The 22,652-nt window shown below is 40.8% G+C and overlaps 1 long non-coding RNA gene across 1 annotated transcript; it reads left to right on the top strand.

The window, feature by feature from the left end:
* Positions 1-1,660: 1,660 nt before the first annotated feature.
* Positions 1,661-7,625, top strand: LOC133052555 (uncharacterized). Its single transcript, XR_009692073.1, has 3 exons — positions 1,661-1,829; positions 3,573-3,647; positions 7,488-7,625. It is a non-coding gene; the product is annotated as an uncharacterized LOC133052555 (long non-coding RNA).
* Positions 7,626-22,652: the final 15,027 nt, after the last annotated feature.

Genomic DNA, 22,652 nt, shown 5'->3' with positions numbered 1-22,652 from the left:
TGCTAAGGCTTGTTCTGTGGTTTAACATGTAGTTTATGCTGGAGAATGTTCCGTTTATACAGGGGGATGTGTATTTCACTGTTGTTGGATGGATTGTTCTGCATATGTTGTTAAGTTCAATGGGCCTGTAGCCTTGTTAGGTCCTCTATTTGCTTGTTGATCTACTGTTTGGTTGTTTTTATCCATTATTGAAAGTGGGATATCAAAGTGTCTTACTGTTATTGTGTGGCAATATATTTCTCCCTCCAAGTATGTCAACATTTGCTTTCTATAGTTCAGATCTCTGAGGTTTGTTGCCTAAATTTGTGTAATTGTTATATTATGTTGATGAATTGACCCTTTTAGCATTACATAATGTCCTTTGTCACTTATTACTGTTTTTTATTTAAAATCCATCTTATCTGATATTAGTATAGCCATTCCTGCTCTCATTTTGCATGAAAAATCTATTTTCAGCCTCTGTGTGTTCTTAGACCTAAAGCGAATCTCCTGTAGAGAGTGTATATGGATTCTGTTTTTTCCCTAATCATTCAGCAAATCTATGTATCTTGGGAAGTTTAATCCATTTACATTTCAGGTAATTATTGATAGGATGGACTTTACTACCAGTTTGTTTATTATTTTCCCTATGTCCTGTAGCTTTTTTGTCACTCCTTTCATCTCTTATTGCTTTCCCTCCAATTTCGTTGATTTTCTTTTTTGTAGTAATATGTATTAATCCCCTTCTTATTTCCTTTTTTGTATATTCTACAGATATTTTCCATGTGGTTGCCTTTGGAGTTATATAAAACCTCTTTAAGTTATGCACTATTTTAAATGGCTGAAATCAGCTGCAGTTACATATAAAAACTGAATTCTTTCCCAGCTCACTCCCTTTTTATGGTATTAATAACATACATCTTTATATATTGTATACCATTAATATACGTTTATAATTATTTTTATGTCTTTCTTATTTGATTCTATTCACCAAAATTCTCATAGTGTTTGGTCCATGTATTTGTCTTTACCAGAGAACCTTATATTTTGACATGGCTTTAGAGTGCTGTTTACCTTCCCTTTGTATCAATTGGAAGGACTTCCTTTAGCCTATCTTGTGGAGCAGGTCTAGTGGTAAAGAACTCCATCAGCTTTTGCTCATCTGGGAATGTTTCCAGTCTTGTGGAAGTGGGGCCCAGTATCTGAGACGGCTGTGCAAGTGCAGTATTGGACGGTTGTGTGGGTGAGATTATCTTCCTTTCATCTCTCTCTGCCTCTACCTCTCTTCCTGTATTCTCCTGCATGAGACTTTCTGTGTAGAAAGAGTAAAAAGCACATATAAACTTAAAAATAACCTAACTGCCCTAAACTACACTTTTGGTTGGCACAGAACTCACTTTCTGAAGAACCACATACAACTGTTTGACCAAATGTTTCATCACCACATACCTAAGAGTAACAACTTTTCAACCTGCCATAGCTTTACCATTATGGCTCCAAGTCCAATCCTTCCTATTCAGCCAATTCTAAAACTTTAGATTCTGTAACTTACAGCTTGCACTTTGAGGTACCAAATTCTAAATCAATTAGAACCTGAATTAAGCTCCAGTAACAGGGACTCCAAAAACAGTAGTTTAAACAACTCAAGTTAAAAAAAATTTTTTTTCTATTTAAGGAAATGTCTGAAGATGGGCAATCAAGGGCTGAAATAGAACTTCATGATGCTTTCAGGAATTCAGACTCCTTTTGTATTTCTGCTCAATGTGAGAATGATCATTTAGCCTTCACAAGATGGCTGCCTGAGCTTCATCTTTCACATCTGTCTTCAAGGCAGCAGAGAGGAAGAGAAGGTAAAGAACAAAAGGAGATGGGTCAACTGATTCAGCTCTCCCATTCATGTTTCTTTGCCATAAAATATATTTGTATCAGCATTTAGGTACTTTTAGGTAGGAAACTTGATACTCTGATTTCATTGCTAGTTTCAGCAGAGTATACTTTCAGAGAAAGATATATCCAGTGTGGAGTTGGCAGTGGTACATCAAAACAGATGTTAAACAAAGAGCACTCAATCTGCAAAGAGATTTACAATAATAATTTAAAGCTTCATGATCTAGGATCATTCCAATTTAAAACACTACGAAATGAGACCATCATGAAAAATAAAATCAACTTGTGATGGTAAGAAAAGGAATACAGGGCAAGAAAAAACTAGAATTTGTTAAGAGTACGAGCTTTCCATAAGATAGATATTATTCTTCAGTGGGAAACCTTGCAGATACAAGATAAAATCCAAATATTTGGTCATGTAATACCATTTTACCTGAAATAAAGCCAAAGCCATAGATTCTGGTTCTGGCTTGTCAGCTATTCCCTACACTAACTTATCTGCAGAAGCATCTGGCCAATTTGTTCCTAGTGAGCCTTTATGCATGCTAATGGGGTTCAGGTAAAATGAACCTGTGTACAGAGCATTCTCCACCCTGGGGGAGTTATCAGTATACAATAGGAGTTCATGTTGGTCCTTTAATGGACCGGAACCTGGTGGTCCGCGGTAGACAATGAGAAAATGAAAGAAGGAAAGAGGCTAATAGTCCCTGGGTAATGCAGCTGGCTCTCGCGTTTCAGGGAATCAGCCAGAAACAGAGAGATAAAGAGAAAGAGAGGAAGAGAAAGAAAGGAAGGAAGAAAGAAAGACACGGGGACCCAAGCTCTGATGGAGCAAAGGTGTTTTAATCAACATGGTGTGGGCATATGTACTGTCTTACAAGGTAGTTATTCTCAGCAAAGACAAAGATTAAAATTCCAGACTTACAAAACATAAGTCAATCCTTATCAAAGAGAGAGAGTCGTAAACAATCACTTTTACCATATGGTTCATAAAAAGGAAGAGGGTACTTACCACCATATTGAAAAACTGATGAAGGTCATGCCTGGATTCCTCAGCCCTGGGAAAGGCGTGCCTCTCCTCTTAATCCCTGAATGTTCAGGAATTAATAAGGATCAGAGGATTCCTGACAGATCCAAAACAGCGCACAGGAATCCTCCTGTTAAATGCTTCCTGACAAGTTCATATTTTTGTTTCCTTACAGTAATTGAAGTGTACTTCCTGCTGTGATTTTTATTTTGCAAAATGAATCTGTGTCCTCTACTTACATTTAACAACAACAACAACAATAATAGTAAAAACTCTAGCTTTAAGGAGCTGACATATACCACTCAAGATGTGGGACATACTGAGGTCATATTGCTTTCTGAGGACTCTACCCCAAAGCTCTATGTACTCACTTCTAATTATGTCTCACTGGCCAGAATTTAGTCGTGTGCTTATACCTCTCTGAGGAAGCCTGGGAAATGTAGCTTTTTAGCCTGCACATATTGCTGCTCCCAACAAAATCAGAGTTTGTTAACAAGGAAGAAGGAAAGAAAAGATCTCATGGGGGCAACTCTAACTAGTTGGGACAGAAAGGAATTTATCCCTCGCAGAATTGTTAGAGGGGCTATAGAAGAAGCTCTAGGCAAAGCTCTCAGAAACATTGCTGCTTAATTGGTCTGACTAACCTCAGAAACACTGCCTCTATTGCCATCCGTGCCAGGGAAACCATGACCTCTGCCCAGCAGTGTCTTCATGTTACTTGCAAATCAAAGCCTTCTGCAGAAATACCTTAAAGGTGAGAACCACATCACAGGCTTGCAACGGGTGTTGGGAAATGTAGATTAAGAAAATTATCTGAAGAAGATGGGATTCATAGTAGTGGTGAGTGAGCATATTTCATTGATTCTAAGACAGGCCTTTTGTTTGTTTGTTTTGTTTACATTTTCATGTTTCTAAAATGAGCATACTTTTGACAGTGCCAGCTGTTGGTGACCTGTCAGTTTTATGATGTAGTTTTCATTACTTATACGTACATGAAACCCTCTTAGAAAGCATCTCCACTGACAGGGTGCAGATGGGGGTCTCAGTAGTTTGGAAGGAAATCCTGGACCCAACAGTGAAGCACTCTTTATAAATGTTGCCCCACCAAAGACTTGCATGTGGTGCAAAACTAGCAACACTGATAATTCTGAGTTGAAAGGGACTAATAAATTTCTATACTAAATAGAAAGAACTCCTGGAATTGTTATAAATTTTTTAAAATTTTTTGTGTATTTCTAAGAGATTTGCAAAATAATTGTAAATGATATGCTTCAATAAGAACACGATAGGAACATCTAAATGATAAGGGATTGACTCATTTGTAGGATGCTCAGGAATTGAGCCTGAGGAAATCATTTAAAAGAAAAAACATTCTCTGTGTATAAAGAAGTTTGCTCACAGCAGTGTTGTTTATAAGGCCAAAAAACCCTCATAGATACTTATATTTTCATCACAAAAGCTACTAACATCTGTTGAAAATTTACTATGTGCCAAGCCCTCTACATACATTATGTCATTTGATTCTCACAACAGCCATGTGAAGTAGACACTAATCTTATCCCTATTTCATATACGAGACACAAGTCCGTGATAACTTGTCCAAAGTCAAACAGTTAGTAGGTGGTGGAATCAGGATTTAAACTCTGGTCCTGGGGTTACAACTCTGTGTTATGCAACTATTAGAAAAAGCAGTATGTTGCAATAAAAATAACATACTGCACTGTTCTAAGCAAGATCTCATGAAATCTGAAAGTATCTAAAAATGCTGCATTAAAACATCAATGCACAGAATAGGTTTCAGGCAACCAGTAGGTCCAATGGCTCTGGATCTTTCTTGGGTTATGGAACTTGTGTTAGTCTGTTCAAGCTGCCAAAACCAAATACCACAGGCTGGATGGCTTAAACAAAGAACATTTAGTTTCTCACAGTTCAGGATACTAGAATTCCAAGATCAAGGTGCCAGCAAGTTCAACTCATGGTGAAAGCACTCCTCTTGTATTGTAGTTCACCACCTTCTCTCTGTTTCTTCACATAACATTTCCTCTGGGTATGTATGGAGAAAGAGAGAGAGAGATCTCTGGTAGCTCTTCCTCTTATAAGGATATCAGATCCTATGGGATTAGGGCCCCACTCTTACAACCTCTGTGTGTGCTGTACATGGTTTCTCAGTCGTGTGTGACACTTGGCACCCCATGAACGATGGCCCACCAGGCTGCTCTGTCCATGGGAATTCTCCAGGCAAGAATACTGGTGTGGGTTGCCATGCCCTCCTCCAGGGGATCTCCCCATCACAGGGGTCGAACCCAGGTGTCCCGCATTGCAGGCAGATTCTTTACCATCTAGACACAATGGAAGTCCAAAATGCTAGGGTAGGTAGCATATCCCTCCTCCAGGGGAACTTCCCGACCCAGGAATCTAACTGGGGTCTTCTGCATTACAGGCAGATTCTTTACCAGCTCCCTTAATTAACCCTAATTACCTCTCTAAATGCTCCATCTCCAAATTTAGTCACATTGAGGGTCAGGGCTTTAAGATAGGAATTTGGGGGCAACACAATTCAATGATAGGACTCCTTTGAGAATCTAATGAAAGCTCCTTACACCCTCCAAGAAGACTGTACACATTGCCTCCCACAACTTTGCACACAATTTCAGGACGTTCTTGGACCCCAGGTTGAGAGCCACTGATCTAGGTCACCTTCGTCTTTACCCAGATGGAGAAACAGACGTTCAGAAAGTGGAAGTGCTTTTTAGCAGGTTAGGAGAGAGGTAGGTTTCCTGATTCCTCATCAAGTGCTTGCCCTACCTTACTCTGCCTTGTGTTAGGCCTGTTAGGTCAACAATCCACAGTGACCACAAAACACTAGAGATTCTGTGGATGCAGTGAAGGGGAGTGCTTCACCTGGGATGCTCAAGTGAGTGAACAAGGCTCTAGCTATAACTGACAGTAAGTGGGCCAGATTTCATTGATTCAACTAGTCGCGAGTTTGGGAAATAGCTGCACCAACTTCAACATACATCCACAAGAGATCTGAGTGTGAAGAGATGGAAGTGCTTCTGTTCTAACTAATGACAAAGTGGGAACTGAAGGGGTATAGTTGAATTGTCTTCTGGCCTTGACATGGCACTGTCCCTCTACTCTCAGATTCCTCATTTGTACACCTCTCAGGAGGAGACCTATTAAATTTCTGCATCAGATTATCTAGCTCTAATATTTTGTCTGATTCTGGGGCAGGAACCACGTGGGAAAGATCTGTTGAGGCGTTTGGGTCCTAGAATTATGGGCAAACATTTTTTTCCAAAACATCTTCTGATGGTGTCCTAGAATTAGCAATAAAGGAAATGTCATTTAAAGAGAGGAAAAATCCATAAGAAGAATCTGAGTAGACCCTCTACATACTGAGTCATTTAAAGTAAAGTCTCGACATAAATATTTGCTCAATGTTTGCTTCAGGCCCATCCTTGAAAAGAGAGGTGAAGTATGATAGCTGGAATTTTAAACAACAAGATTAGAAGATGGAACAGTATTTTTAATAGGAAATGTTATTTTATTTTTAGGCAGAGAGGTGGCCCCAGAGAATGATTTTGTTTCATTTCGTCAATCAAAGAGATTTGAAAAAATGACATTCTTCCTGTTGGCCTTATCAATGCCACAAACCAGTGTGGAGCCCTCACTTGGACCACAAGACTAGAAACAAAAGGAGGCACACTCACTGTGGGGTGGAGGCTCTCATTTCAGGAAAATTCTTCCAGTTTTGCTCCATACAAAGAACAAGGAAAGGGCTTGAAGTGTTGTGCACACACACCTACCGCTTCTGTGCCAGTGGAAGGTGGGAGCACACCCAGTCTAGGACATCAATGGTCTCAGTTTCTGTCTGAGGAGAAAGAGGAAGAAAAAAGCTGCTGCTGCGGGGAGCAAGGGTGAAGGCTGGTGTTAAGATAGCAGTGTCAAACGGGCAAGAGAGATGCAGCCCATCCAACCACCACCACCATCACCATCACCACCATACTGGCTCAAATAAGCCCCTCAGTCTCAGGGGTTAATAAGCTAATCACAAAGAATAGGAAGAACTCCGAAGGCCTGGCATCTGGCCCTTCCCAACAAACAGACTTAAACGATACTGCCCTCGGCTGGTCAAATAGGTATGTTGCAATGCAGGCACATGAAGCCTTTGACAAAATTCAACATCCATTTATGACAAAAACTCTCCAGAAAGCAGGAATAGAAGGAACATACCTCAACATAATAAAAGCTATATATGACAAACCCACAGCAAACATTATCCTCAATGGTGAAAAATTGAAAGCATTTCCCCTAAAATCAGGAAGAAGACAAGTGTACACACTCTCACCACTACTATTCAACATAGTTTTGGAAGTTTTGGCCACAGCAATCAGAGCAGAAAAACAAATAAAAGGAATCCAGATAGGAAAAGAAGTGAAACTCTCACTGTTTGCAGATGACATGATCCTCTACATAGAAAACCCCAAAGACACTACCAGAAAATTACTAGAGCAAATCAATGAATATAGTAAAGTTGCAGGATATAAAATTAACATACTCTGTATTTTTGGCCTTCATTTCTTTTTCACAGGTTCTTGGTGCTCCACCTCTGAGAGGAAGTGGATGGGAAGGGAGAAGTCTCTGCGAAATTGTAACCAAATACAACACTTCTTTGGGTTTCAGCACAAATTCACAATTAAATTCTGAGTTAAAATGTACTACCCCAATATGGAATATTATTAAAAATTGAGATTGATATTATAATTATGTAAGCATCACTTTCTTATTTTTAGCAAAAAGCTATAAGTTCTTGAAAACAAAGCTATTAATATAAGTGATATAAGATTACTAATCTCAATTAGATATGTTACAAACAAAGAAAGTAATTTCGGTTCTACTTCTGGTTAGAACATAATTACAATAGGCTTATACTGGGATGTTATTTCCCTTAGCATTATCTTTCTCTCCAATTATACTGAAATGTAACATAGAGAAGAAGTTGCAATACATATGTGGAGTATAATAATTGATTATGAAGTATATACCCCCAAGTCACAGAAGAGGATAGTGCTGGCTTTCCCTAAGAATTCTGAAGTTTCCCTGTCTTATATTAACCCCATTCCTTCTTCAAGTAGAATATCCACACTCTTACTTTTGTGCCAACCTTTCACCCCTTTTCCTCAAAGTCTTATATTGTATATATATCTTTAAATGATATGAGTTAGCGTTGACAGCTATTTATAGCTATATGAGTGAAATTATTAAATCTATCTGTATAATTTCTTACTTTTTCAACCAATGTTAAATTTGTAAGCTTCATGCTTATTCTGTATAGTTCTACTTTGTATACTTTTGCTGATGAAATTATATTTATTCATATGAAGATGATCTCCCAGAATATTGGGCTTTGATGGTCAGCACAACTTACTTTTGGGAGGGCCAGAGCGCTGTAGGAAATAGACACCACTCTTAAAGGGGACATACATCATCTCACATGCTCCAGGACCCTGAGCTGAAGCAATAATTTGAAAGGAGCCTGGGCCAGAGGCAGCTGCTGATCTTGGAGAGCCTCCCAGAGAGGCAAGAGGCAGGTGGACTCACCCTGGGGACATAGACACTGGAAGCAGCCATTTTTCAGAGCTCCTTCTACCACATGGTCACTGGTGCTAACAAGTGCCATTTTGGAATCCTCCCTTAGCTTATTAGCACCTGTGCTCAGACCTACCAGCCAGCCTGTAGGCAGTAATACTAGGGCAGGCCAAGCGACGAGTCAAGCAGACACACAGCCCCACCCACAAGCAAGGTGCTATCTTAAGACTCCCTGGAGCTGGACCTGTCAATCAGAGGCCCTGACATACCACACTGGCCCTATACACCAGTAAGAAGGCATTAAGCCAGGACTCCAGGGTCCTGCAGTCAGAGAACCCAGGACCTAGTTCCTGCCCACAGCAGGTCATCGCTAGCCCCAGGACCAGTTTTACCCATCAGTGGGTAGGCAACAGCCCTAGTACACCCTGGACCACAGCCCCAACCAAAAGTGGCCCAAAACACCAACTCCTAGAACACTCCAGGGCCCTGAAGCCAGCAAACCCAAGAACCAGCTCCATCCATCAGCAGGCAGACAACAGCAACCGCGGTAACTCCTGCCTTGCAGTCTGCCATACCAGGAAAAAGGCCACCCACCAGCAGGCCCACACCAGCACCAGGAGCCACTGAGTTCCAGCAAAGTGTACCAGAAAGTAGACACCAGGTCTGGAACACTTTGGAGCTCTCAGCCAGCAGCTCTGGAATCTGGCTCCACGTAACAATGTGTGGACACCCGCTATGGGACATCTAGGACCCCACTGCCAGCCATGTTAGGAACTGTCCCCACCCAACAGTGAACTGTGACCAGCTCTGGGACCCCAGGGCCCTGCAGCTAGAGACCCAGGAACAGAAACAGATCTCTACACACTAGTGAGCTGGCACTAGCCCCAGGACACCCTGGACCCCAAACTCAGTCAATGGCAGGACAAACCAGCCTCATGATACCTTGGCCTCTCAGCCAGCTGCCTCCAGAAACAGCCACACTCACCAGCGGGACAAGCAAAGTTTTGGGATACCTAGGACCCCGTAGCTAGCCCTACGAAACAATTGGCTTATGCTGGATCTGGGATTCCCAAGCTTGCACCTATTCACAAGAGAAACAGGCTCAGAAATCCCTCAGGGACACAGAGCCAGCAGTGCCATGACCCCCCCGCACTCATAAGTGACTGGCAGACTCCACACAAAGCAGCGCCTGGCAAGCAGTCAGACCGGAGGCTAGCTAGCCCTGTGAGACTATGCCTCACATACGGGCCATTCCTAGAGCATATAGCTCTGGTGACCAGAGGGGAGTGCACTGCAGAGATGCATTGGATGTCTCCTACAAAAGGCCATTCTTCCAAGATTGGTAGATGTAATCAACCTACTCAACACATAGGATTAAAACTGCAAATTAGACAAAATGATGAGACACAGGAATATGTTCAAAACAAAGGAGCAAGGTAAAACCCCCAAAGAAGCACTAAGTGAAGTGGAGGTAGGCACTCTCCTTGAGAAAGCATTCAGGGTAGGGATCATAAACCAGATCAAAAAACTCAGGGCAAGATTGGATGCACAGGAAAAGGAGTTACAAGTTTTTAACAGAGAATTGAAACTCTAAGACAAGAAACTCTAAAATTCTTAGAGGAAAACAGGCAGAATATTCTATGACATAAATCACAGCAAGATTCTCTATGACACACCACCTAGAGTAATGGAAATAAAAATAAACAGTGGCATCTAACTAAACTTAAAAGCTTTAGCACAGTAAAGGAATTGATAAACAAGGTGAAAATACAACCCTCAGAACAGGAGAAAATAACAGCAAATTAAACAACTGACAAACAAGTAATTTTCAAAAGATACAAGCAGCTCATGAAGCTCAACACCAGAAAAACAGGAAACCCAATCAAAGACTCTGCTAAATATCTAAATAAACATTCATGCGAAGAAGACACTGAAGGCTAATAAACAGATGAAAGATGCTCAACATCACTCATTATAGAGACATGTAAATGAAAACTATAATGAGGTATCACCTCACACCAGTCAGAGTGGTCATCATCAAAAAGTTATTAACAATAAATGCTGGAGGGGATGTGGAGGAAAGGGAACCCTCCTGCACTGTTGGTGGGAATGTACATTGATACAGTCAGTATGGAGAACAGTATGGAGAGTCCTTAAAAAAAACAAAACTAGGAATAAAACTACCACAAGACCCAGCAATCCAACTTCTGGGCATATACCATAAGGAAACCATAATGGAAAAAGACGCATGAATGGATAAAGAAGTTGTGGTACATATATACAATCGAATGTTACTCAGCCGGAAAAAGGAATGCATTTGAGTCAGTTCTATTGAGGTGGATGAGCCTAGAGCCTATTATACAGAATGAAGTAAGTCAGAAAGAGAAAAACAAATATTGGATATTAATGCATACACATGGAATCTAGAAAGATGGTACTGTTGAACCTATTTGCAGGGATGAAATGGAGACACAGACATAGAGAACAGATTTGTGGACACAGTGGGGGAAGGAGTGGATGGAGCAAATGGAGAGAGTAGCATTGAAACACATACATTACCTTATATAAAACAGATAGCCAGTGGGAATTTGTTGTCTGACAGAGGGGGCTCAAACCTGGTGCTCTGTGACCACCTAGATGGGTGGCATGGGGTGGGAGCTGGGACGGAGGTTCAAGAGGAGGGTACAAAAAACAGAGGAAAGGGACATATATATATAGCTATGGCTGATTCCTGTTGATATATGTCAGAAACCAACATAATATCTTAAAGCACTTATCCTCCAGTTAAAAATAATCAATAAAATAGTTTAAAGAAAACCAAAAATAAAAAATCTATAGGAGAACCAAACCGAGCTGAAGAGTACAATAAGTGAAATGAAAAATACACTTCAATGGAAGCTGAGATGATACAGAGGGATGGATCAATAACCTGGGAGACAGGATAGTGGAGATCACTGAAGCTGAACAGAAAAAAATAATAAAAAGTAATGAGGACGGTTTCAGAGACCTCTGGGACCACATCAAGCATAGAAACATTTGAATTCTACAGGTCCCAGGAGGGGAAGAAAGAGAGAAAGGGGCAGAGAATACATTTGAAGACATACTAGCTGAACACTTTGCTAACCTGGGAAAAGAAATGGGCATCCTGGAACAGAGTCCCAAACAAAAAGAAGACCACACCAAGACACATTGTAATTAGAATGGCAAAAATTAAAGCTAAAGTGGGGATATTAAAAGCAGCAAGGGAGAAGCAACAAGTTACAAACAAGGGACTTTTCGGCAGAAACTCTGCATGCCAGAAGGGAGTGGCACGATATATTTAAAATAATAAAGAGAAAAACCTACAACCAAGAAGACACTACTGGTAATCTGTCATTTCTTCAAATCTGTCATCCAGATTTGAAGGAGATCAACAGTTTTACAGACAGGCAAAAGCTAAGAGTTCAGCATCATCAAACCAGCTTTACAGGAAATGTTAAGGGGACTTCTCCAAGCAAAAAAGGAAAGACACAATTAGAAATATGAAAATGATGAAAGGAGTAAGTTCACTGATAAAGGCAAATATACAGTTTACAAAGCTGTATCAATGACTTACAAAGCTAGTGGGAAGGTTATAAGACAAAAGTAGTAAAATCATCTATATCCACAATATGCAGTTAATGCATTGTTGTTGTTTATTCGCTAAGTCATGTCCGACTCTTTGAGATCCCATGGACTGTAACCTGCCAGGCTCCTTTGTCCATGGGATTCTCCAGGCAAGAATAGTGGAGTGAGTTGCCATTTCCTTCTCCAGGGGATCTTCCTGAACCAGGGATCGAACTCACATCTCCAGCACTAGGCCACCAGGGAAACCCCTTAGTTAAGGAACATACAGGGGGAAAAAAAGGAAAAATATGATGTCAGAAACAGTAAACATGAGGAAAGGAGTAAAAACGTCAGGATGTGAAAATGTGTTTACACTTAAGAGGTCAGCAACTTAAAATATTCAGATACAGAAAGAGTTATGCACAGTGTAGGAAATATAGCCAATAACTGTGTACTATTTTGCATGGTGGCACATTATAACTAGAATTATAGTGCTGACCATTTTGAAATATACAGAAATAATAAATCACTATGTCGTGTACCAGGGGATGACATAGTGTTGTATGTCAATTACACTTCAAAAACAACCAAACAAGCAAAGAAACAAAGATTCACAGAAAAAGATTTCAGATTTGCACTTACCAAAGTGTAGGTGTGGGGGAGGGGACAAAGGAGGGCATAAGGGACACACTTCCAGTTATTAGATAAATAAGTATGAGGGATGTAATGTATTATATGATAAATGCAATTAACATTGCTGTATGTTATATATGAAAGTTCTTAAGAGAACAAATCCCAAGTGTTCTCATCACATGAAAAATATATCTTTAATTTTCTATCTATATGACAAGATGCATGTTTACTAAACTTATTGTGATAATCATTTCGTGATGTATGTATGTCAAATCATTATGCTGTACACTTTAATACATACAGTGCTGTATGTCAAGTATATCTGAATAGAATTGGAGGAGTCAGAAGAAAATCCTGATGCCATAAATTCAGAAGGACAGGACATCACCTATGCAATATTCCTGCCAAAACGTTTAACCTGAATGGAATCAGGAAGGAGCAATCAGACAAATTCCACTGGAGAAGCTTTCTGAAAACCACCTGGACTGGATCTTTAAAAATTTCAATATCATGCAAGACCCTCCCCCAAAAATCTAGGAAAATGTTGTAGTTTAAAGGACACTAAAGACACTGATAACCAAATGCACTACATAACCTTTATTTGGAAGCATGGTTTATTTTAGAGTTCAGGTATGAAAACAATATTGGGACAATCAGACATTTTGAATGAGGATCATATAGTAAGTTAATTATATTGTCTCAAAGTTAAATGTCCTGAGTATGATAATTGGATTAAGATTTGAGGCAGACTAATCTTTCTCTGAAGAGATACATACTGAAGTATTGAAAAATGAAAGACTGCAACGTCTTAAAGTAACTCCAATGATTCAACAAAGCAGAGACAGAAACAGAATATGGGAAATTTGACAAAATATTAATAATGGGTCAGTCAAGGTGAAGGATGTTTGGGTGATCTGTGTTATTTTCTTCCAACTACTGTATGTAGAAGAAATGTTAATATTTCCAAAAATAGAATTTGAGAGGAAAGAGGACACTATGAGCCATTTTATTCTAATCAGCTTGAAAACTTAGGCAAATTGACCAGTTTTTATTTTATTTATTTAATTATTTTACTTTTTATGTGGCCAGAGAAGATATTTTTATTCATAAAAATATTTAAAATTGACAATTTAAGACAAAACAATGATAATGTACTTAGAGTTTATAATGTGCATAGATGTAAAATGTATGACAATCAGATGTGTTTGTGTGTGGGTGTGTGTGTGTGTGTATACACAGAGAAAGAGAGAGAGAGAGAGAGGGACAGAGAGACAGAGAGAGAGAGAGTTGCATGACCTGTTTGCATATTTTGGAAAGCAATCCCTTCTTGGTTGCTTTATTTGCAAATATTTTCTCTGATTCTGAGGGATGGCTTTCATCTTGTTTATAGTTTCCTTTGCTGTGCAAAAGCTTTTAATTTTAATTATGTCCTATTTGTTTATTTTTGTTTTTATTTTCATTACTCTAGGAGGTGAATGAAAAAACATATTGCTGCAATTTATGTCAAAGAGTGTTCTGCCTGTGTCTTCCTCTAAGACTTTTATAGCATCTGGTGTTCAATTTAGGTCTTTAATCCATTTTGAGTTTATTTCCTTGTATGATATTAGGGAATGTTTTAATTTAATTCTTTTACATGTAGCCATACTGCTTTCCCAGCACCACTTCTGGCAGAGAGTGCCTTTTCTCTTTTGTATATTCTTGCCTCCTTTGTCATAGATTAATTGACTATAGGTACATGGGCTTATTTCTGGGCTTTCTATCCTGTTTCGTTGATCAATATTTCTGTTTTTGTGCCAGTACCACACTGTTTTGGTGACTGTACATTTGTAGTATACTCTGAAACCCTGGAGCATGATTCCTCCAGCTCCATTTTTCCCTCTCAAGATTTCTTTGCCTATTCATGGTCTTCTGTATCTCCATACAAATTTTGAGATTTTTTGGTTCTAGTTCTGTGAATGATACCGTTGGTAATTTGATAAGGATTGCATTGCATCAGTAGATTGCATTGGGTAGTGTAGTCATTTTGACAGTTTTGATTCTTCCAATCCAAGTGGAGTGGCAGCAGTGAGCAGTGGCTTGAGTGAGATCTTAGTTCCCTGCCCAGGAATTGAACACGGGTACCCTGGATGAAAACCAGGAACCCTACGCACTAGACTGCAAATGGCTAGAGGCTAGAAGCAAGTTTTCCCTAGCTCTTTCCCCATTGAAAAATGCATTTCTCAAGGAAGTAAAAACTTTAAGTCACTCAGTCACTCAGGCGTGTCCAACACTTTGTGACCCCACAGACTGTAGCATGCCAGGCTTCCCTGTCCACCACCAACTCCCAGAGTTTACTCAAACTCATGTCCATCGAGTCGGTGATACCATCCAACCATCTCATGCCCTGTCGTCCCCTTCTCCTCCTGCCTTCAATCTTTCCCAGCATCAAAGTCTTTTCCGATGAGTCAGTTTCTTAGCATCAGGTGGCCAAAGTATTGGAGCTTCGGTTTCAGCATCAGTCCTTCCAATGAATATTCAGGACTGATTTTCTTTAGGATGGACTGGTTTGATCTCCCTGCAGCCCAAGGGACTCTCAAGAGTCTTCTCCAACACCACAGTTCAAAAGCATCAATTCTTCGGTGCTCAGCTTTCTTTATAGTCCACCTCTCACATCCATACGTGACTACTGGAAAAACCATAGCTTTGACTAGATGGACCTTTATCAACAAAGTAATGTCTCTGCTTTTTAATATGCTGTCTAGCTTAGTCACAACTTTCTTCCAAGGAGTAAGTGTCTTTTAATTTCATGGCTGCAGTCACCATCTGCAGTGATTTTGGACCCCAAGAAAATAAACTTTGTCACTGTTTCCATTGTAAAAACAGGTACAAAGCTTATTATCAGTGATGCAGCACAACAAGTGGGAGAGCACACAGAAACAATTTGTTTAGCTAAGATAGAGCAGGGCAAAGGAGAGAAGGAAAGATATAACCATCTGAAAGCAGAGTTCCAAAGAAGAGCAAGGAGAGATAAGAAAGCCTTCCTAAGTGATCAATGCAAAGAAAGAGAGGAAAACAATGGAATAGTAAAGTCTAGAGATCTTTTTGAGAAAATTAGAGATACCAAGACAACATTTCATGCAAAGATGGGCATAATGAAGGACTGAAACTGTATGGACCTAACAGAACCAGAAGATATTCAGAAGAAGTGGTGAGAATACACAGAAGAACTATACAAAAACGATCTTAATGACCTGGAAATTCATGATGGTGTGATCACTCACTTAGAGCCAGACATCCTGGAGTGTCAAGGCAAGTGGGCCTTAGGAAGCATGGCTATGAACAAAGCTAGCAGAGGTTATGGAATTCCAGTCGAGCTATTTCAAATCCTAAAAGATGATGCTGTGAAAGTGCTGCACTCAATATGCCAGCAATTTTTAAAAACTCAGCTGTGACCACAGGACTGGAAAAAGTCAGTGTTTATCCCAATCCCAAAGAAAGGCAATGCCAAAGAATGTTCAAACTACTGCACAATTGCACTCATCTCACACGATAGCAAAGTAATGCTCAAAATTCTCCAAGCAAGGCTTCAACAGTCCCAAAGAAAGGCAATGCCAAAGAATGTTCAAACTACTCCAGAACTGCACTGATCTCACATGATAGCAAAGTAATGGTCAGAATTCTCCAAGCAAGGCTTCAACAGTACATGAACCAAGAACTTCCAGATGTTCAAGCTGGATTTAGAAAAGGCAAAGGAGCCTTTCTAGCAAGTTGCCAACATCTGTTGGATCATCAGAAAAGCAAGGGAGTTCCAGAAAACATCTACTTCTGCTTTGTTGACTATGCCAGAGCCTTTGACTGTGTGGCTCAGGACAAACTGTGGAAAATCCTTCAAGAGATGGGAATACCAGATCACCTGACCTGCCTTCTGAGAAATCTATATGCAGCAAGAAGCAACTGACATGGAACAACAGACTGGTTTTAAACTGGGAAAGGAGTATGTCAAGGCTGTATATTGCCATGTTGTTTATTTAACTTATATGCAGAGTACATTATGCAAAATGCCAGGCTGGATGAAGTACAACCTGGAATCAAGATTTCCAGGAGAAATATCAATAACCTTAGGTACACAGATGACACCACCCTTATGGCACAAAGAGAAGAGGAACTAAAGAGCCTCTTGATGGAAGTGAAAGAATAGAGTGAAAAAGCTAGCTAAAAACTCAACATTCAAAACACCAAGACCATGGTATCCAGTCCCATCACTTCATGGCAAAAGAGGGGGAAACAATGGACCATGACAGACTATTTTGTTGGGCTCCAAAATCATTGCGGATGGTGCCTGCAGCCATGAAATTAAAAGACACTTGCTCCTTGGAAGAAAAACTATGACCAACCTAGACAGCGTATTAAAAAGCAGAGACATTACTTTGCCAACAAAGGTCTGTCTAGTCAAAGCTATGGTTTTTCCAGTAGTCATATATGGATGTGAGATTTGGACCATAAAGAAGTCTAATTGCTGAAGAATTGATGCTTTTGAACTGTGGTGTTGGAGAAGACTCTTGAGAGTCCCTTGGACTGCAAGGAGGTCCAACCAGTCCATCCTAAAGGAAATTGGTCCTGAATGTTCATTGGAAGGACTGATGCTACAGCTGAAGCTCCAATACTTTGGCCACCTGATGTGAAGAAGTGACTCATTGGAAAAGACCCTGATGCTGGGAAAGACTGAAGGCAGGAGGAAAAGGGGCAACAGTGCATGAGATGGTGGGATGGTATCACTGACTCGATGGACATGAGTTTGACCAAGCTCCGGGAGTTGGTGACGGACAGGGAAGCCTGGCACGCTGCAGTCCATGGGGTGGCAAAGAAGGGGACACAAGTGAGCGACTGAACTGAAGGCAAAAATACTCACTTGGGGAGAAACAGTGTGGGCATCTGTCATAATGAGGAGGAGTGCAGTAAAGAGTCAGTTAAGTCATTTACATAGGGCAGTCCTTCTGGGTCTTAGTTATGTTTGGCCAGTTATCTGGTTTCTTTTCCCACATCTGACTTGCCCTAGGACCCTCCCCAACATGCATGCACTACTCTATTCCAAGATGGGCGCCAGCCCAGAGACCTATGGGGGAGACGGCATCACATACTATGAGGTGGTGCCCTTTTCTTTTTGACCCCCAAGGGGCACATTCTGCACATGTGCCGTGTCTCTCCTGCCCTGAGGATGGGAAATATGTGATCTCTCGATCTTTTACTCAAACAGGGTGTAGCCACTCTCTGTCTCTGCCATAGCTATCATCTTACAGCGTCGTCAGGAGACAAAGCCCGAAAACCCTGTTTCTGTTGTTATTTCTATTTTGAAGTGCAAGCAGAATCTGATTTAAATATGTAGCCTCAAGCCCACTTGCCTCCTTCCTCAGGAAATGTAAACTTTTTGCTTAAATCATTTAATTAATGATTTAATTAATCATTAATGATTAATTAATTATTAAATCAATTAAAATTTAAATGATTTAATTTAAATTACAAAAGTTTATTGGATTTTTCTCAAATGCTTTTTCTGCATATAGCAACCCTGGATTTGTGAATATTGAAAAATTCTTGTATCATATGATAAATCCCTCTTGATCATATTATCTGGTCCTTTTAATGTATTGTTGTATTAGGTTTGCTACTGTTTTGTTGAGGATTTTGTGCCTATGTTCATCAGTGATAGTGACCTATAATTTTCTCTTTTGGTGGTATCTTTGGTTGCTTTTGGTATCAGGGTGACAGTGGGCTGATAGAATGAGTTTTGAATAGACTCAGAAGGATAGGTATTGACTCTTCCCTTAATGCCTGATAGAATTTGCCTGTGAAGTCATCTGGTCCTGGACTTTTGTTCGCTTGCATGTTGTTCAGTCACTCAGTCATGTCTGACTCTTTGTGACCCCATGAACTGCAGCATGCCAGGCTTCCTTTTCCTTCACCAACTCCTGGAGCTTGATCAAACTCATGTCCATCGAGTCAGTGATGCAACCCAACCACCTCATCCCCTGTCATTCCCTTCTCCTCCCACATTCAGTCTTTCCCATCATCAAAGTCTTTTCTAAAGAGTTGGCTCTTCACAACAGGTGGCCAAAGTGTTGGAGCTTCAGCTTCAGCATCAGTCCTTCCAATGGATATTCGGGACTGATTTTCTTTAGGATTGACTGGATGGATCTCCTTGCAGTCCAAGGGACCCTCAAGAGGCTTCACCACAGTTCAAAAGCGTCAATTCTTCAGCAATCACCCTTCTTTATGGTCCAACTCACACATCCATATGTGACTACTGAAAAAACCATAGCTTTGACTAGACGGACCTTTGTTGGCCAAGTAGTGTCTCTGCTTTTCAATATGCTGTCTAGGTGTCTCATAGCTTTTCTTCAAGGAACAAGTGTCTTTTAATTTCATGGTTGCACTCACCATCTGCAGTGATTTTGGAGCCCAAGAAAATAAAGTCTGTCACTGTTTCCGTTGTTCCCCCATCTATTTTTGACATGAAGTGATGGGAATGGATGCCATGATCTTAGCTTTTTAAATGTTGAGTTTAAAGCCAGCTTTTTCACCCTCCTCTTTCCCCTTCATCAGGAGGCTCTTTAGTTCCTCTTCACTTTCTGCCGTAAGTGTGGTGTCATCTGCATATCTGAGGTTATTAATAAATATCCTGGCAATATTGATTCCAGGTTGTGCTTAATCCAGCCTGACATTTTGCATAATGTACTCTGCATTTAAGTTAAATAAGCAGGGTGATGATATACAGCCTTGATTTACTCCTTTCCCAATTTGATAATAGTCCATTGTTCCATGTCCGGTTCTAACTGTTGTTTCTTCATCTAAGTACACATTTCTCAGGAGGCAGGTAAGGTGGTAAAGTATTACCATCTCTTTAAGAATTTTCCAATTAAACAGAAATAGGTGTTTTTCTGGAATTCTCTTGCTTTTTCTGTGATCCAGTGAACGTTGGCAATTTGATGTCTGGTTCCTCTGCCTTTTCTAAATCCAGCTTGAACACCTGGAAGTTCTCATTTATGTACCATTGAAGCCTCGTTTTGAGAATTTTGGGCATTATTTTGTGAATGTGTGAATTGAGTGCAATTGTGCAGTAGTTTAAACATTCTAGGCATTGCCTTTCTCTGGGACTGGAAGGAAAAGAAAACATACTTGTACATAGATTATATGATTCTCAAACATGTAGTGGGGCCGATTGGGGTGTGTGTGTGTGTGTGTGTGTGTGTGTGTGTGTGTGTGAGTGTCTGTCTGTGTGTGTGTGTACTTATTTAATTTTATTTCATCAAGTCTCGTTTTGATCATTAATCTTTATATAGAAAACAGTAGGTGATCAAGTATTTCGTCTCTCAGTTGGTTCTTCACTTGCCCTGGGTCCACCATGTCCCTCCCTGTTGGGTCCTAGGCCCAGTTCTCTGTTTCCTTATAGAGGGTGGTAAAAGTTAAGATGTCTAGCAAGTAATGAAAGTCAACTCCAAGTTGTCCAATAGGACTGCCCTCATTTTACCATACATGTGCATTATATGCATGCATTACTTTAAAAAGAACTATAGATGTGATCGATAGTTTCAAGTTCTTTAGATATCATTATTTTACTAGGAACAGGTGATACACGGTGCAAAAATCAAGATACTATCAGTTTATAAGATACACAAACTGTAGTCAAAGTTGCCAGTAAACAGGAGGGTATCATTAGTAAAGATTGAAACCAGTACCCTCTTCAACCAAACCATTTTCCTAGCATTTCCCTTAAACTGGGAAGAGGATCATTCAGAGTGGAAATGTGACTTTTCATATACATCATAAAGGAGGTTGCATTAGAAGACTCATCAGGTATAAAAATACAGCATTCACTATGTAATATTGTATAAAGTCTCCCTTGGGAAGCTGTTAGAATATTGGGGGCCATGCATTCTGCAGGACTGCTTCTCTCATCATGGAAATTTCTGAATTGAGCAAATTAGTGGCTTGGTTACTACCATTAAAGGCTTCCTGGGTGAATTTTGTTGAAGCTTCTATATGAGTAGTGATATCTTCTATTCCAGCTGAAGGAATAAATATTGTGGCCAAATAATCATACCATTGGAGAACTGATTGAACCCAGCATGCCCACATTGAAGGCAGACTGAGAACGGCTGCTTTTGGGGTACCTGTAAGCAACGTTGAGCCTAAAGGAAACCTACTGTACACCTTCCTAACCAACCAGGGGAGATCCAAGGTCAAAACTTTGTTCCAAACACCTACTGGATCCAGTTAGGAGCTGTCCAATGTATTTCCCAGCCAGTGAAAAACACACTTCAGAACCTGAAACATACATACACTCAAAGGCTATCAAACATTAGATAGGATTCATTTGGGGTTTTAATAAATTTACAAACATGTATCCAACACCATCATCCAGCAACTTGCAGTATGAAGTCAGGGGGATGCTTTTGAAATCGATGATAATGGCCTGATCCATTCTTTTGGACTGCCACACTTGTATCTGCTGGATGCTACACCATGTTGCCTTGATTCCTTTGCTTACTGATGAGAATTGGGAGTGTTCTCAGTTTTCCCCATCACCAACACCACTGTGCATGTGTTTCTGTACACTACAAGTACCAGCGTGTCTCCAGAAGATGTACCAGGCAGTGGACTTCCTGGAACAGAGAAAAAATAGCATTTTTTTTTTCAAGATTTAAGACCTTTGGCTCAAAGCAAGGACTCTGGAGTCATATTTCTTGGTTTCAATTCTGCCACTGATCTGGATGGGTCAAATGCCCTTGGGCCAGTGGCTGAACCTCTCGGAACCTGTTTCCTCACCTGTAAGAGGCTGGTAATCATTGGTACTATAGTCCTAGGAGCCTCACAAGGAAGCATTACTACTTATGTACAGCACTCAGAAGAGTGCCAGGCACAGGGGCCCTGCTTTATAAGTTGCTTTTCATAGATTTTGCCTAATTGCCTCCAAAATTTATATCTGTGCAAGACAGTGGTGCACACTGTCACAGGGGTTTGCTTCTAACCTCTCCCACTCTCAGAATGTTTAAGCTCTTGGAAGGTTGTCATCTTAGAATGTGAAACCCGATTTATGGTTTTAATTTACATCTCCAGTATCAGCAGTGGTGAGCATCTTTGCAGGTGTAACTGGACATTGAGACTCTCTATCCTTTGAATTACCTCAGAGTGGGGAAAGAGCTGAAGGAGTGAGGTCAACCCCAGTCTGTCCCCCAAATCTGACTGCCAAGAACATCTGATGGAAGCAGATGAGGCAGATTGCTTGCAGAACAAAAATAGGATCCCTTTGCCCTCTGGCCACGTATGGAGAATTATGCCGACCACTGATCACTGACTGTGGGATTCCTCTGCCCAGTCTCTCATTGGGTCATAAGGCTTGTGGTGGAAGGGAGGCTGGCAAATGCTTTCAGCATGTTCTAAGTGCCCAGCGTCTCCATTCTGACGTTTCATCCTCACCTCCCAGGAGACCAGGGCCCTCAGGACCCTCCTGCCTCCCGCTCCACCCAGTTTGTACAGAGTCGGGGCTCAGGGCTGTGACTCTAATCAGAAAGGGAAGGCAGGACAGGAGGAGGTGGGATGAGAGGCTTGACAGAGGTACTCATACCATCACCTTCATCCGCCAACTCATCAACTGCCCTGATGACCCTTGGGCTTGGCAGCAAACTGGAGGAGGCCTTTGGCCCCATTGGTTACTTGTCGAGGGGCCGGGCAAACAAGGCACGTGCTGGTTGGTAGGAACCAGATCAATAAGGAGGCCATGGCTGGGGCATCCCAGGCTTGCTGAAAGCCTGGGGCAGTTTGCCACAATCTTGTGTATGCGGTGCCTGTGGTGCTTGACCGCTCACTCCAGATGCCGCTGGCCTCAACTTCCATGACCGCCACCACCACTGCCACCACAACTCGGTTGATAAATCATCGCCGCCCCAGGTCCGGGGGCCACCCAGATGGCTAC

The sequence above is a fragment of the Dama dama genome, chromosome X, assembly GCF_033118175.1.
Source record: "Dama dama isolate Ldn47 chromosome X, ASM3311817v1, whole genome shotgun sequence".
NCBI classification, from domain to species: Eukaryota; Metazoa; Chordata; class Mammalia; order Artiodactyla; family Cervidae; genus Dama; species Dama dama.
This window is presented reverse-complemented; position numbering and strand designations above follow the sequence as displayed.